Source organism: Zonotrichia albicollis, unplaced genomic scaffold (genome assembly GCF_047830755.1).
Source record: "Zonotrichia albicollis isolate bZonAlb1 unplaced genomic scaffold, bZonAlb1.hap1 Scaffold_83, whole genome shotgun sequence".
Taxonomy (NCBI): domain Eukaryota; kingdom Metazoa; phylum Chordata; class Aves; order Passeriformes; family Passerellidae; genus Zonotrichia; species Zonotrichia albicollis.
In genome coordinates this window covers 3,590,961-3,608,376 of record NW_027428460.1, presented here as the reverse complement: position 1 = coordinate 3,608,376, position 17,416 = coordinate 3,590,961, and positions in this window count along the sequence as shown.

Genomic DNA, 17,416 nt, shown 5'->3' with positions numbered 1-17,416 from the left:
GGTAATTTTTCAAGGAAATATAATCTGATTAAATACTCCTACCCAATAGTAGGCTTGGTATCAATTAGAAAGTGGTGAAATGTGACCCCCAATGGAACTTTATGATACATTGTTACAGTTGATGTTATTTTTAAGACAAGAAGAAAAATGAGATCCTGTGATATATGCAGACATCTTTTTCAACCTGAAGAATAAACCTGAGTGTCAGAAAGAATGTGGCTTTGATTTGGCCCCACAGGACCTTTAGTCCTAGCTTTGGAAAGAGATAAGAGGCAGAAAAGAAAAAGATGTCATTCACCATTCAGCATAGGGCAGATATGTTTGAAATTGGCTCAAATGCACCAGGAAGATTGTGTTCTAGGTGTCCAAGACTTACAGCCGAGTTAGCCCAGGCCAGCTCGGGTACACTCCCCCTCAGGGAACCACTCTGCCCCCTGAATGAAAGCCAAATGGCAGTGAGGATGAGATGAATAATCCAGGTGAGGAGACAATTTCAGAGACCCCCAGTGACAAGCAACACAAGAAATGAAACCAAGAAAGCTTTTCCTTTAGTCACCCCCTTAAGGCAAGTCTTGAGTCCCCCAGGAGAAGCCATGTGGGTGAACATCTGCTTTTCTAATAGCGACCTGAAGAGTTGGTGGAAAAAAGGTAAAATGGATAGAGAAAACCCGAGCAAAGTAGCAAAAGGATTGGAGTTCATAGTCAAGAGTCAAGAGCCAGAGTGAGGCGATACTGATTTCATGTTGACAGAGCTAACCAAACCAGCAAAGAGTTGGTGATCAAGGTAGCCAGAGCACGTGTGCAGGGACAAATGGCTAGTGGAGCCTTACAAGGTACAGTGGACCAGCAGTGTCCTATTGTAAGCCCTTTGTGGCATGCAAATGATGCAGGCAGCTGTGCAGTGTTAACCAGATACCAAGACATAATCACACTGGAATTAAAAAATGCCGTTCCAAAAGCAATAACGTGGTCAGTAATAGATAACAATACACAGAGACAGCACAAGTCACCCACTGACTTTGTGGACAGGCTCTGAGCAGCTGCACGTGAAGGCACAGCCCTGGATCCCTGGTGGGACATGGGAAAGCAGCAGTGGGATTCCCTGATGTCAGGGCAATCTAGCCCAGATGTCAGGCAGTAATTTCAGAAGCTGAAAGAGCCTGTAAAGAGACACTAAAAGGCATGGATGAGAAAAGCATAGAAAGTGTATGATAATCACGACAGAGAAAAAGAAAAAGAGCTCCCTGCAGCCATGGTGGCAGCTCTGGATCAGCACCAGGGAGAGGACGGATGTAGGCGTGGTTGAAGCAGAGGCAGGGGCAAAAATAGCAGAGGCAGAGGAGGTTCAAAGCAGCCACAGACCAAGCTGGACGCAAATCAATGTGCATCTTGTAAGAAATCAGGACACTGGAAATAGGGCCAGTGCCCAGAGTTAGCCGACAAAGTACACAAAACTCTTGCAGCCACTCTAGATGATAAGAAATGACCGAGACTGGCAATTCTTACCCTAGCAGGCCACTGTTTAAAATACAGCTAAAGAATGATGAAGAAGTTGAAATTTTAAGAAATAGTGGAGAGACATTTTCACTCTTGAATCAAGCACTGATACCCAAAAGTGAAAACTATCTTCAAGCAATAGGAGCAACTATAGGGCAGCCAGAAAATGCATTCTTCCTGAAACCACTTTGATGTAAAATCAAGAAGAAAATGGGAATACATCAGTTTCTTTCTTTACCAACTCACCCAAATCTGTCCTATGCAGAGTTTTGCTTGAAAATTTGGAAGCAACAGTTCCGTTTAGAAAAAGAAAACTTCAATGGAAGGTACCTGAAGACAAAGGAGCGGTTTTAGCAGTAGGACTGACAATTGACACCAGACCAACAAACAAGAAGAACTAGTTAGAGCAAGTATTGAATCAGGTGTACCCAAGAGTATGGGATAGTATCTGATAGCCCAGGAAAATCAAAACAAGCAGACCCTATGAAAATTGAGCTACAGACAAGAGTTGGGCCAGTAGTCAGAAAGCAATACCCTTGAAGATTAGAAGCTAGGAAAGGAATAGAGCCAACAATCAATAAAATCCTTGACATCAGGACTATTGGAAGAATGGCAGTCAAAATTTAATACTGCTAGATCAGCAATAAAGAAACCTAATGGAACTCAGAGACTAGTGCCAGATTTACTGGCAATTAATGGTTTATACCTTACTAGCTTACTAGCTAAACTTGGAGATGATTTTATTGTGTGCGGGGAAGGTCCATGGGCAGGTGCAGTCGAGAGCCGTTCCCTCTTGGTCTGAGAGACCAGCGCCCCCAGCCCCACCTTGCTCCCCGGCCCGGAGGTTGTAACGTGCGCTCGACCGGCAGCCGAAGGAGGGCTCTTGACACCGTGTCTGATGCAACAGGATTTATTGAAGGTAGGTCAGAGGGTGCAGCTTGGGTGAGGGAGAGAAGAGGGACAGGAAGAGTCAGGACCACAAGCACTGTAACATGACACATAAGGCACCTGCAAGCTGCTGGGGAAGCCTCAAGTCTGCTCAGTGAGCCACGTGTGCCCTCAGCATTGGGACAGCCACCTTTCCCTCAGTGAGCCTCACATGCCAGGGTCAGCAAATCAAGAGGCACCAGGCATGCTGTAGGTGACTCAGAGCAAGTGCAGTGGGTCACGGTGGCCAGGGACCAGAAGCAGGCAGAAAGGCAACGGGGCTGGGGAAAAGGCTCTGCTCTGCTTACAGCGTGGGCTGAGGGCTGGGAGAGCTCCATTTCCCCCTTGAGATGTTGGAGACGGGGCCTTTCACCCTCCTGATAGGGCTGCCCCTGGCTGCAGGCAGCCAGAGGAAGACGACGACACAAGGCCGAGAGCAGCAAAGCAAAGAGCCAGCCGTGCACAGCACAGGGAGGTGGCCCAGTGCAAAGGCAGCGTGGCACCCTGAAGGTGCCCGCTGCACTCTCATGTGTCCCTGGCCTGGGAAGGACAGGACGGTCCGTGGTCCGAGAGGGCCTTTCTGTGGCCCCTGTGGGCTCAAAGCTGCTGCTCTTCTGGCTCCATGGGGCCTAAAGCCACAGAGCTCGGCCTCCCCCACAGCAAGAGGAACAAGACGTGGATATCAGGCAGTGGAGCTCAATGCCTAAGGCTGAGGGGCGGGGGGCTCCAGTCTGGAGCACTGGGAGGGCACCCCCCCAGCCCCACAACAGCTGGCCTCACGGCCCTGAAAGGCCAGGACTAGGGTTCCACGCCTGATTCCAGGGCGTCCCTCCAACCGGCCACCGATCTGGAAGCGCCAGAGCAGCCGGCTGTCGGGCTCGAGGCGGCTGCCAGGGGGCTCCTTATGGCCTCTGCCAGCCAATTGCTCAGGGCTTAGCAGTGCCTCAGCCCCTCAGGGTCTCCCCCAGCCTGGCCAAGCTTGCCGGCAGCAGCGCCGCAGCCCCACAGCAGCTCCAGAGGAGCCCCATCCAGAGGCACCTGGGAGCCCTCAGCACTGCAGCCAGCAGCAGACGGGCAGGAGGACACGGATGGCCCTTCCTGTCCCGCACAGGGCTTGTGGCCATCTCCAGGCACCGCTCTGGCAGGGATCCCCGCAGCTCCGGCCCTTGCCCAGCCGCTCTGTGGGCAGCACAAAGGCTTCAGGAGAACCAACAAAGGCCAAAAGGCTTCTGGTCATTTTCCCTGCAACACTGCACACCTGGGCAGCAGTCTGAGTACAAGCAACCTTTTCCCCCTCTTCTCTTATGCCCTACAGACCTTGCACAGGAAAAGAAAGATCCTGGGACTCTGTGTATTGTAAGATATTTTATATTTGCACAATCAAAAACAACAGAAACACAAACACAAAAATCTAGAAGAAGGCAAAAGAAAATTCCTGCTGGCTCAAATGGCCCAAGCAGACTGCGTGTTGCAGATCACCTCTCCGGGGAGCTGCAGCAGAATAGTAAGGCAGTGCAGCAAAGACGAGGCCGTTTCCTCCATGCACTGCGGAATCGATCTCGCAGCTTCTGCCATGGGGAGTAGGGAGCTCTCTCAAGAGCCCGGAGAACTAAACAAAATTCTACTGCAGCATCTCTGATTGCAGGACTGCTGTCATATGCCATTCCTTCAAGGGCTGCAAGAAAGAGGAACAGAGGCAAGGTCACATCCCGCATATGCAGGGAGCCGAGGAGAGCCCCCTGCCAGGGCCATCCCGGTCGTCTCTGGCCATGGCCCGCAGGGAGCAGGGAGTGAGGGGATCAGCCCGAAGTTGCTGGCCACGAATGGCACACGTAGCCCTGATATCTCTGTGTGCTCTGCCCACGGGTGCAGGTCCCTCCGCAGCCGGGGCAGGGCTCGCAGCTGCCCCCTCCAGCCCCCGCGGTCAGCCCGCTGCCCTCACTCACTCACCAGTGCAGATCAGCTGCAGCTCTTGCTGCTGCCCCCTCAGGCGCCGCCCGGCCATGCCTGTGAACACAGAGCCTGTCACGGCCCCAGCGGCACAGCTCCCTGCCAGCGGCGCTGCCGGCGCTGTGGCCACACGGGCTGCCGGCCAGGCAGAGCTCAGCCCGGGCCCTTGCCGCACGCTGCCGCCCCAGGGCACAGCTGCCAGAGGGCGGCAGCAACGCCCAGGCCAGGCGGGGCTCCAGGGCCGGGCCGGCGCTGCCGGGGCAGCAGGCGGGGCCGGGGCCGGGGCCGAGCTGCCGAGCAGGCGGGCCGGGGAGGAGCCCGGGCTCGGGACTCACCCATGAACCTGACGGCCGCCTCTCGCAGGGACTCCTGTGGGCTCTGCAGGTAGTGCAGTGCCCGGCGCAGGTGCTCGGCCGCTCGGCTCCTGTCCTCTGCCAGCTGCAGAGAGCGGCAGGAGGGAAGGGTTGGCGCGGGCTCAGCTCCTGGGCCGGGCGCCGCCTGCGCCCATCGCCGGCCTCGCCTGCCCGCACAGCCCTGAGGCGCGGCCAGCAGCCGCTGGCCAAGGGCTCCCGAGGGGAGGGGCAGAGGGCCGGCTGCTGCCCGGGGAGCCGCGGTGTCGCCCCGCAGCCCCGCCGGGCCGGGGCTCCATGGGCACCCGACTCAGGCCCACGGGAGCCTGGAGAAGAGCCCGCGCGGCCTCTGGCTGCAGCAGCGGGCACAGCTGTTAGCCCCGCACACTGAGCACCGCCCTCAGGGACCTTCGCCATGCTGAGGCTGGGCGATCTCTGCTGTACTTACCAGGCACTCCCCAAAGCTCTGATCCACGTGTAGCATTTGTTCTATATCCCTCCTCTTCAGGAATCTGGCTGAGGAATGCAGCGTTTCCCGGGAGGCCTGGAGAGGGACAGACGTGCACAGATGGCCCCACAGTCCAGGGCACAGGAGCATCCCAGTGGCACAGGCTGGAGGAGGCTGCAGCCCACAAGGTGCCAGGGCAGGCGGCAGCCCAAGCCCCTGCCAGGGGCACAGCAGCTGGCCACAAGTGCTCACCTCAGCAACAGTCTGATTCTCGTCATGGCAGTGGAAGTAGAGAGGGAGCAGGCTCTGGTGCACGTGGGACTTGAGGGCCTTTCTTGCCTCTTCTGTTAATAAGTCCAGCATCTCTTGAAAGAGAGCCATGGAGCTCAGCTGCACCTGGATATCATCCTGGATGAAAGGAAAGGGCAAAAGACCTGAGCATCAGCTGCTTCAGGCCCCCCAGGGCACAGGCGTGCATCTGCACAGGGCACCAAGGGTCCGGGCAGCAGCCAGTGGCTGTGGCTGTGGGCACAGAGCCTTACGCTGTCAAAGAGTGGCAGGAGCGCCTCAGCCAGCTGCAGGGCGATGGGGGTGGCTATTGGAGCACCATTATCCAGGAGCAAATATCTGAGTAGAAGAATGCTCATCCTGATCATGTCGCTGTCATTTTCCTCCAGGAGCTCCACTAGACTTTCAGTCAGGCTCCGCATTTTTTCAGCCTGTGTGGAACACAACTTTGTGAAAGGCCGCCCTGCTGCCGCAGGGCCCAGAGGCCAAAGGCCTGTCCCGAAGCACTGGGGCAGCTGAAGTGGGAAGCAGGAGAGATGGGAAGAGCTGCCCCAGCGGCCGAAGCCCAGGCAAGGCCAAGCGACTGCGTTGCCCAGCCCCACGCTGCTGCCTGCACGGCTTCAGCCACTGCCCCCTTCTCACCATCAAGGGATTCTTGCCCAGCACTACGAGGCCTCGGAGTGCCAAGTAACGCCTGGCCATGTGCTCGCTCTGCAGGTTCTGTGCCAGGATCTCCAGAACACTGTCACTGCATTCCCTCAAGTCCAGGCACTCGAGGACCTGAAAGGCACGGGGCAGTGACAGGGGAGCCGGCCGGCCGGCAGGAGCCCAGCAGCGCACAGAGCCGGGCCCAGGCAGCAGCACAGGGCACGGGCACTGTCCTGGCAGCTGTGGCTGCGAGAGGCCAGAGGGCTGGGAGGCCGCTCAGCCAGGCAGCGCTGGCCTTGAGGCTCACCTCCACAAGGAATGCCAGGGCAGGGAAATCCCAGTATGGCATCTCTTTGCCGAGCAGGGCGAGCAGGTAGAATGCAACCGCGGAACAGAAGTGGATGGCTAAGCGGCGAATTTCTCTGAAGAGGGGAAAAAGGAAACAAGACCCTGATGCAGTGGGGCAAACCTCTCCCAGGTGGGACTCACCCAGTTCTCATCTTTCCCCAGCACCCTTCCAGCAAGTGACGTGGGCCATTTAGGAGTTGGTTGCTCATGGGCACCCTCCTGTGCCAGCCTTTTCCAGTCTGCTTGGCCGTCCCTCAGTGACAAGGCCCTCTGGCCCATGGCCACCACGGACACTTTGTGGGCCACCTGGGCACAGAGCAGCATTGTCAGAGGCAGTGGGGAGAAGGGGGTCTCACCTGGCAAGCAGAGCCACGGCAAAGTGGTGAGTGTCAAGAGAGAGCAGCATGTCCCAGGCACACCTGCGCTCCATTGCCACCACCACATCCTCGCAGCGGAGAAGGCAGAGCAGGGACTTCAGGGTGCGCACAGCAAACCTGTGTGCACAGCAAAGCCCAGGTCACACTGGCAGCACTGGCTCCTTGGCAGGCCACGTGGCAGGGACAGGAGGAGTGGCATGGAGCACCTGTTGGGGCTGGTGGCAAGGCCGTGCTCTTCCTGGCATCCCTTCCAGAAGGTGTCGACCTCCTCTGGCATATCCAGAGTGCTGAAGAACACTTGGAATAGCAGATGCACAAGTAGGCGGGGGAAATACACCTTCAAGATCCGTGGGAGACAGGGCACCTGGAGGATCTTCCACATCACCACCGTTGCCTGCAAAGGACAAAGCCCCATGAGACAGCGCTCAGTGCCGAGACGTGTGTGTGTGGCAGGGCGCGAGCGTAGCAGGGAGAGGCCAGGAGAGACCATGGCAGGGGGAGCACGGGGCCTGGTGGGCCTGAAGCTGCCCCTGGGCCAGGTTTCAGGCCAGCGCCTGAGGCAGGGAGATGCAGTGGGGGAAGGAGGATGGAGAGCTGCTGGAGAGGCAGCCTTGGGGCCTGCAAAGGCCAGTTGCAGAAACTCACAGCCAGGGCAAAGACAGCCGTTTCGTCCCCGTTGGAGGTGCAGGTGCTGTACTCTGGCCAGCTCCCCAGCACATCCAGGAGGATCAGCTGCACCAGCTCGGCAGTCCTGGCTGAGCCCATGATGGTCTTCCACATGGCCAGGGCAGCTCTGTGGGGTTAGAGCTGTGTCTCAGGGGGGTCTCAGACACAGCAGCGGGGGCAGCTGAGCCGGCTGCCATTTCTGCCTCTGCCCACTGCCCCCCTGCCAGCAGCAGCCAGACAGCCCAGCCCTGTGGGGACAGAGCCCTGAGAGGCGGCAAGGGAGCATGGCAGCAGGCTCAGGGGCTGACATGGCAGGGCTGGGAAAGGGAGCATCCAGAGGGCCCTGGAACTCTCTGTTGCTCCGACACCTGGGGCAGGCTGTGCAGGGTGATGGGCTGGGGAGGCCTGAGCCCTGTGGGCAGGTGGGCCCCATACCTGTCACAGGACGGGGCCACACACAGGAGCGTCACGACTGCGTCATCTGGCTGTGCTTCGGTGACATCCAGCAGGGTCTTGTCCAGCCTGTGCTCAGCAGAATCATTGGCCATGAGCCACTGGTGGATGTAGCTCACCATGGCAGGCACCTGGAGAAGGCATGGGGAGACTTGGAATGCTGCCAGAGGGAGCAATGTTCCCAGCTTCCCCAGAGGAGTGCTTCCCTTCCCACCCCACTGCCATGTGGCGTGAAAGGCTCACAGCAAGCAGCATGCGTGGATTGGGAGGCCAAGCAATTGCTGGGAAGATACAAAGCCTGGCCACAGGCTGCTTACTTGCTTTGGAGTGTAAAAATCGTCCTCTACAAGCATACACAGCAGGGCAGCACCGGTCTTGCTTAGGAAGATGGGCGAGTATGGTCTGACGCCCATGCCCGTGGCGATGGTCTCTTCCTCCTCAATTCTCTTGAGGAAGTTGCAAACAAACTGTAGGAGAAGGGCAAAGAGCCGGGGATGTTGCATGGAGTGCTGCACACACGGTGCTGGGCTGAGCAGGGACAGCTGGCCCAGCCCAGGTGGGGGTGGCTGCAGGTACCTGCACTGTCCTGCGGAAGCGGCCACGGCCGGACTCCTGCTCTTGTGTGCACTCCAGGGCTGCATCTGGCAAAGAGTGAGCGCAGCCAGAGATGAGGGGCTGCGGGAGAGGCCGGACAACACGGCCCAGCCCTGCCATCCCCAGGCAGAGAGAGCCCCGGGATGCCCCAGGGGATGGAGCACGGCCACTGCGGGGTTTCTGCCTGGCGCCTCTTCCGTCCTGTCCGTGGGCATGTCCCCAGGGATAGCATGGCACGGCATGGCACGGCATGGGGTTCAAGCTGGCAGCAGGCACCAGTCCTGTGGCCCAGCTCTGGCACTCACCCTCCTGCGGTGGCTGGAACGGCACCACCTCTTCAGTCTGCTGTGCCGGGGCAGCTGCAGGGCCTTCTTCCTCCTCCTCCACCCAGGCCAGCTCAGGCACTGCCAGGTGTCTCTGCTCCATGTCTCTGCCTGGATTTGTGGCTATTTGCAGGAGAGTTGCCTTGGAAAAGCTCCAAGTCACGAAGTCCTGCAGTGGTGCCTGGAAGGCACCTTCAAGTAAGAAGCCTCAGGAAGGCTACAGGACAGCAAGTCCTGCCCTCGGTCTCAAGGGCCCCTGCCACAAGGACAGGGGACTCCTGACAAGGACTATGATATGGCCTCAAGGGCACCTGCAGAAGAGAAGCCCCAGGGAGACCACGGGTCAGCAAGTCCTGTGGTCTGGCCTGGAGCTCAGCTGCAGGAACAAGGCTTCAGAAAAGCTCCGGGTGGGACGCGAATGAGCGCGCTGTGCGGGGGCTCCTCACGGCACCGCTCGGTCCCGTCCTGTCCCGTTGCGTGCTCTGAGCACTGTGGCGTGCTCTTGTCACCTCCAGCCCCTGTGTCACCCCGTGTCACAAAGGGCCCTTGGACACCCGCTCCATGTCACAGTGAGTGTGCGGCACCGTGTCACCAAGGGCCCTTGCACACACTGCTGCCTGCCCTGGGGCCACGCCCAGCCCACCCAAAGGGGCCCAGTTTGGAAGGAATGGCTGGCCCCAGGAGCCTAAGCAAGGCCGACAGGGTCTTTAAGAAGGGCTCAGAGCATCAGCAAACGCTGCCATGCTCTGTGGGCTCAGAAGGAGCAGCAGAAGGAGCCCCCAGGGCTGCCGACGCAGCCGTTCTGGGAAGGGCACGGGGCCTTGCAGGGAAGCTGGCACAGCCTCCTTGGGACACGTCCCGGCTGGTGGCCGTCCTAAAGCTGCCGGTGTGACACGCACAAGGAACGTGTGGGCCCGGGCACCAATGCTGCTCTGAGCCCTGGGGCCCGGGGAGCGCTGACATCAGCAGGTGTGGCAGAGTCCCTGCCCAAGCAGACCTGCCAGCCCCCGAGCCCTGGCAGCGCTGGTGCCCGTCTCCTGCCCCAGAGACCTGTGGCCCCTGGGGGCTTTCTGTGCCAGAAGGAGCCAAAGGCCACGTGCCTTGGGAGCTGTGCCTCTTTCCTGCAGGGGCTGATGGCAGGAGCACCTGGAGCAACTGCTGGCACACTTGGTCTCTGTCAGATGATGTTGCTCCTTCCTGAAATGAATTTTTCTCATGGAAGGCATTGGCAGTAGCACCAGAGCACCATCCATTGCTGAGTTTCCCAGGGCAATTAGATTGCAAAGTTAACAGCCTGAAATTTCCTTGTGCTTTTCTCACTCTCCTTCCCACATTCTGGAAAAAACGGAATCTGCCCAGCCTCTGCATTTCTCAGCTTCAGTTGCTGCATGCCTTGCTCTGGCAGCTCATGTCCAAACAAAAGTGTGTCCCTGCTGAGCACAGCAATAAGCGGCCACAAAGTGGCAAGTTCCCCAGTGAACATCAAGGCAGAGACGTGGAAGTGCGGAGGATAAGGACAACTCTGGGAGGAGAAGCTCTTCTGTGTCTCTGATGATGGTGCCCACACCCTGAAGCAGCAGCCAAGAGAAGCGCTGGAAGCAGACGGGCGCACTTTTGGGCAGTACAATATCAAAAGATATGAAACTATTAGCCAGAATGCAAAGGAGGACTGCAAGGATGGAGTGTGGCCTGGAGGGGAAGCCCTGGATGCGGCTGAAGGCACTTTGTTCAGCCTGGAGGAGAGTAAAGGGCGTCATTGTGGTCTTCAACATCCTCCTGAGAGGAATCAGAGGGGCTGCTGCAGCTCTCTGGTCACTGCTGGGACCAGTGATAGGACCGGAGAAAAGGGCAGGGAGCTGGGACAGGGCAAGTTTCATTTCCGTATAAGATCAAGGTTTTTCACCCAGAGCAGAGTCAGGCACTGGGACGGGTTCCCCGTTGACGCAGCCCAGCGGAGCCCGGGCTGCCTCTTGGGAAAACTGCGGCGCTGCGCCAGGAGCGGGGAACGGCCAAGGCTTGGGTCCTGCCCGCGGCTGACCCTGGTGAGCCACCGCTCAGTGCTTCAGGATCCACTAACTGCAGCACGGAGCAGGCCAAAGAGAAGGAGGAGGCTCCTCGATTGTGAGGTTCCACAGGCCAAGGCTTATTCCAAGGGAAGGATTCGGCAGCAAAGAGCCGCCAGCACTTCTGTGCACGGGATTTTATCGGGGTACAACTCAGGGGGTGGATACAAACGATTGAGCGATAAGGAATCCGCAGGGGAGGAGCGAGGGGATTCCATCAGGTTCTTGGGACTAATTAGGACAGATGGGAGGAGAGGGTAGGTCACATGGGCCAGTGGGGCTTCCAGCAATAGAGGAATTCCAAAGGGGTGGTGCAGTCAGGGATTGGTCCAAGGCAAAAGTGACAGGGAAGGTTCAGGAATAAAGAGCTGGATTATCTTGAGAGGCAGGGAAGGAGCTGGAACAAAGAGTGGGGAATGGCATGAGGGACAGCTTTGAGGGAGGGCAGAACCTAGGGGTACCTGAAAACAAACCATTCTACGATAACAGATAAATAAACACAAACTGGAACACCCCAGGGAAATGGTCACAGCACCAAGCCCGTCTGAGTTTGAGAAGTGTTCGAAGAACACTGAGCAGTGACGCAAGCTTTTAGACACTACATCAAAAGTAGAAAGTGTACGAAAGTCAAGAGAGGGAAAAAGAAAAAGAGCTCCCTGCAGCCATGGTGGTAGCTCTGGATCAGCACCAGGGAGAGGACGGATGTAGGCGTGGTTGAAGCAGAGGCAGGGGCAAAAATAGCAGAGGCAGAGGAGGTTCAAAGCAGCCACAGACCAAGCTGGACGCAAATCAGTGTGCATCTTGTAAGAAATCAGGACACTGGAAATAGGGCCAGTGCCCAGAGTTAGCCGACAAAGTACACAAAACTCTTGCAGCCACTCTAGATGATAAGAAATGACCGAGACTGGCAATTCTTACCCTAGCAGGCCACTGTTTAAAATACAGCTAAAGAATGATGAAGAAGTTGAAATTTTAAGAAATAGTGGAGAGACATTTTCACTCTTGAATCAAGCACTGATACCCAAAAGTGAAAACTATCTTCAAGCAATAGGAGCAACTATAGGGCAGCCAGAAAATGCATTCTTCCTGAAACCACTTTGATGTAAAATCAAGAAGAAAATGGGAATACATCAGTTTCTTTCTTTACCAAACTCACCCAAATCTGTCCTATGCAGAGATTTGCTTGAAAATTTAGAAGCAACAGTTCCGTTTAGAAAAAGAAAACTTCAATGGAAGGTACCTGAAGACAAAGGAGCGGTTTTAGCAGTAGGACTGACAATTGACACCAGACCAACAAACAAGAAGAACTAGTTAGAGCAAGTATTGAATCAGGCGTACCCAAGAGTACGGGATAGTATCTGATAGCCCAGGAAAATCAAAACAAGCAGACCCTATGAAAATTGAGCTACAGACAAGAGTTGGGCCAGTAGTCAGAAAGCAATACCCTTGAAGATTAGAAGCTAGGAAAGGAATAGAGCCAACAATCAATAAAATCCTTGACATCAGGACTATTGGAAGAATGGCCGTCAAAATTTAATACTGCTAGATCAGCAATAAAGAAACCTAATGGAACTCAGAGACTAGTGCCAGATTTACCGGCAATTAATGGTTTATACCTTACTAGCTTACTAGCTAAACTTGGAGATGATTTTATTGTGTGCGGGGAAGGTCCATGGGCAGGTGCTGTCGAGAGCCGCTCCCTCTTGGTCTGAGAGACCAGCGCCCCCAGCCCCACCTTGCTCCCCGGCCCGGAGGTTGTAACGTGCGCTCGACCGGCAGCCGAAGGAGGGCTCTTGACACCGTGTCTGATGCAACAGGGTTTATTGAAGGTAGGTCAGAGGGTGCAGCTTGGGTGAGGGAGAGAAGAGGGACAGGAAGAGGCAGGAGCACAAGCACTGTAACATGACACATAAGGCACCTGCAAGCTGCTGGGGAAGCCTCAAGTCTGCTCAGTGAGCCACGTGTGCCCTCAGCATTGGGACAGCCACCTTTCCCTCAGTGAGCCTCACATGCCAGGGTCAGCAAATCAAGAGGCACCAGGCATGCTGTAGGTGACTCAGAGCGAGTGCAGTGGGTCATGGTGGCCAGGGGCCAGAAGCAGGCAGAAATCCAACGGGGCTGGGGAAAAGGCTCTGCTCTGCTTACAGCGTGGGCTGAGGGCTGGGAGAGCTCCATTTCCCTCTTGAGATGTTGGAGACGGGGCCTTTCACCCTCCTGATAGGGCTGCCCCTGGCTGCAGGCAGCCAGAGGAAGACGACGACACAAGGCCGAGAGCAGCAAAGCAAAGAGCCAGCTGTGCACAGCACAGGGAGGTGGCCCAGTGCAAAGGCAGCGTGGCACCCTGAAGGTGCCCGCTGCACTCTCATGTGTCCCTGGCCTGCGCAGGACAGGAATGTCCGTGGTCCAAGAGGGCCTTTCTTTGGCCCCTGTGGGCTCAAAGCTGCTGCTCTTCTGGCTCCATGGGGCCTAAAGCCACAGAGCTCAGCCTCCCCCACAGCAAGAGGAACAAGACGTGGATATCAGACAGTGGAGCTCAATGCCTAAGGCTGAGGGGCGGGGGGCTCCAGTCTGGAGCACTGGGAGGGCACCCCCCCAGCCCCACAACAGCTGGCCTCACAGCCCTGAAAGGCCAGGACCAGGGTTCCACGCCTGATTCCAGGGCGTCCCTCCAACCGGTCACCGACCTGGAAGCGCCAGAGCAGCCGGCTGTCAGGATCAAGGCGGCTGCCAGGGGGCTGCTTGTGGCCTCTGACAGCCCATTGCTCAGGGCTTAGCACTGCCTCTGCCCCTCAGGGTCTCCCCAGCTTGGCCAAGCTTGCCGGCAGCAGCGCCACAGCCCCACAGCAGCTCCAGAGGAGCCCCATCCAGAGGCACCTGGGAGCCCTCAGCACTGCAGCCAGCTGCAGACGGGCAGGAGGACACGGATGGCCCTTCCTGTCCGGCACAGGGCTTGTGGCCATCTCCAGGCACCGCTCTGGCAGGGATCCCCGCAGCACCGGCCCCTGCCCAGCCGCTCTGTGGGCAGCACAAAGGCTTCAGCAGAACCACCAAAGGCCAAAAGGCTTCTGGCCATTTTCCCTCACCCCATCCTTTCCTGCAGCCCAAGGGCAGCTCCAGCCCCATCATGCTGCTCCATGATTTCACCAATGTCACCATCACCCCTGGAGTGCTGACCTCACTCCGAGACAAGCCCCAAAACCATCCAAGTCATCATCAGGGACCTGATCCAGGAGCTCATGTGAGGCTCCCAAAACCCAACATTTTTCCCCCAGCATCTGCAATTTTTCTCTCCCAAAATCTGCTATTACCCAGCACCCCCCCCCCCCAAATCCACGATTTTTTGCCCCAAAATTCGTGATTCTTTGACTGAAAATTCAGGATTTTTCCCCCAAAATTCAGGATTTTTTCATTGAAAAGTCAGGGGTTTTTCCTCCAAAATTTAGGATATTAAAAAAAAAAAAAAAACCAAACAGGATTTTTTTGCTTAAAATCTGGTGGTTTTTCCCTCCAAAATCTGAGATATTTTCCCCAAAATTCAGGATATTTTTCCCCAAAATTTGAACATTTTTCCCCCAAAATCTGGGATATTTTTCCCCTGATCCTTGTCAGTGTTCCCAAGAATTCCCAGGGATCGACCCCCAGCCTTGCTCAACATCGGCACCGAGGAATTCCAGCGGATCCAGGAGGAGGCTCAGCCTCCACAGCAGCTCACGGATCGGCTGTGGATCCTCAAATCCCACAAGGATGTGGCTTTTGTGGGCATGTCCTGATTCCCTGAGCCCCAATTTCCCAAACCCGAATTTCCTGATCCCAAATTTCCCGATCCCAAATTTTCCCAATCCCGCTATTCCTGGTCCCGAATTTCCTGAGCCCGATTTTCCCCATCCCAAATTTCCCAATCCCGATCTTCCCAATCCCAAATTTTCTGATCTCACTTTTCCTGACCCCGCTTTCCCTGACCCCACTTCCCCTGATCCCACTTTTCTGGTCCCAATTTTCTCAATCCCGATTTTCCCAATCCCACTTTTCCTGATCTTTATTTTCTGGATCCTGTTGTTCCTGATCCTGATTTTACTGATCCAGGGAATGCCCCAGGATTTCCCCGGGAATGTTGCCAGGAATGGCTCTGGGAATGTCCCCAGAAATCCCTCGGGATGTCCCAGGGATGTCCTCAGAATGTCTGTGGGCTGTCCCGGGGATATCCCTGGGAATGACCCCCAGGAAGATGCTGGAAATGCCCTGGGCTGTAAACATTGCCCAGCCCTGCAATGTCCCCGGGCTGTATTAACATTGTTTGTGATTCTCTTTATGTTACAGGAATCACTGAGAGAATTCAGCACTCATTCCTGAAGGAAGTCTCTAACAAAGTTCTTTTTCTGTTATTAACCTCTCTGTACAGCTTTTCACTTCACAGGTCTCAGCAATACAACCTCCTGCACTTTAGATCACACATCCCTCTGCCTGGACCTGCACTGGAAGGTGATGTGAGGGCAGATGCCCTCGCCATGACAGTCACTATACCACAAAAGTCAGGGCAGGCCAAACTTTCTCATGATGTCTACCATCAAAATGCCCAAGCACTGGGAAAACAATTCCATCTGACTTTGCCCCAAGCACGGGATGTGGTGAATCCTTGCTTACAGTGTCAGCAGACTCCTTCTTTGCCACAAATGTTAGGTACAAAATCACAAGCGTTGAAACCTAATGACATCTGGCAAACAGATGTAACACACTTTTCGAGCTTTGGGACTTTTAAATATGTCCATGTTTCTCCTGACACCTTTTCTGGATTCACAGTAGCAACAGTAAACTAGGGTGAGAAATCCATGGGAATTTGATGGGAATTTCAGAGGGGAACTGAAAGATTCTAAATGCCTGGAATACTTTCATTCCTTAGGAATATTGGAGGGGAGCTGCAGGATTCCAAATTCCCAACATCCGAAATGCCAGTATTCCATGGGAGTTCCATGGGGAATTTGGGAAGGGAGCTGAAGCATTCGAAATTCCCGATGCCCAGAATGCAGTTATTCCATAGTTTTGGTGGGAATCTGGGAGGAGAACTGGAGCATTCTAAATTCCCAACACCCAGAGTGCTCTTATTCGTTGGGAATTTGGGAGGGGAACTGAAGGATTCCAAATTCCCTATGCCCCGAATGCCATTATTTCATGGGAATTTGGGATGGGACCTGCAGGATTCAAAATTCCCAATGTCCAGAAGGCAATTATTCCATAGTTTGGGGGAAATTTTGGATGGGAACTGGAGGATTTAAAATTTCCAATGCCTGGAATGCAATTATTTCATGGGAATTTGGGAAGGAAACTGAAGGATTGAAACTTCCTGATGGCCAGAATGACGTTTTTCCATGTGAATTTGGGAGGGGAGCTGGAGGATTTGGAATTCCTGGTGCCCAGAATGCAGTCATTCCACTCTCCAGTTTTGGTAGGAATATGACATTGGAGTGGGAGAATTCAAACTTCCTGACACCCAGAATGCTCTTAATCCATGGGAATTTGGGAGGGGAATGGGAGGAGTTGAAATTCCTGACACCCAGAAGGCTGTTATTCCATGGGAATTTGGTGGGAATTTGGGAGAGGAGTTGGAGGATTTGAAATTCCCAACAGTTTGAATGCCATTATTCCATGGGCATTTCAGAGGGGAGCTGGAGCATTCAAAATTTCCAATGCCTGGAATGCCATTGTTCCATAGTTTTGGGGGGACTTTTTGAGGAGAACTGCAGGGTTTGATGCCTGGAATGCCACTATTCCATGGGAATCTGGAGGGAGAGCTGGAGGATTCAGAATTCCTCATGGCCAGAAAGCCATTATTCCATGGTAATTGGGGAAAGCAGCTGGAGCATTCAAAATTCCCAATGCCTGGAATGCTGTTATTCCATGAGAATTTGGAAGGTAAATGGCAAGATTGAAAATTCCTGATGTCTGTGCCTCTCATGTGCCTTTGCAGCTGCCAGAAGGTGCAGTTTTGATCTGTGCTGATCATGCTTGTGCCAAACATTGGCACCAGTGCTTGTGCATTTTGTTGGAAAAAAGCATGACTCAGTTTTGCTTGTTCAAAATGTTTGGCAAAGTGTTTGAAAAAACCACTGTCAGTTTGTCGGCTCTCCCATTTCCTTCTGCCATGAATCTTGGAAGCGAGGAATGAGCCCTGATATGAGAGACAAAATATTGGTTAGTTCTGACTGTCAAAATTGTAGAAAAACATGAAAGCCAACAATATCATTTGTAACATCCTTTAAAACCGATCCTTCTTTTAACAATACTAGCAACACAAGATAAATCTGTAATTAAATTCAAAAGTTCTGAAAAGAGCTGAAACGCTCTAAACTACTGCAGCCAGTTGACAATCTGAGGAGAGCCCTCTATTGTTGGAACATCTGACTCCCATGTTTTGGTTGTTTGATTTTGCCATAGTATTACTGATTTCTGTGTTTTCCCTGCTCCATCAGTGAGGAGAGCTATAGCACTT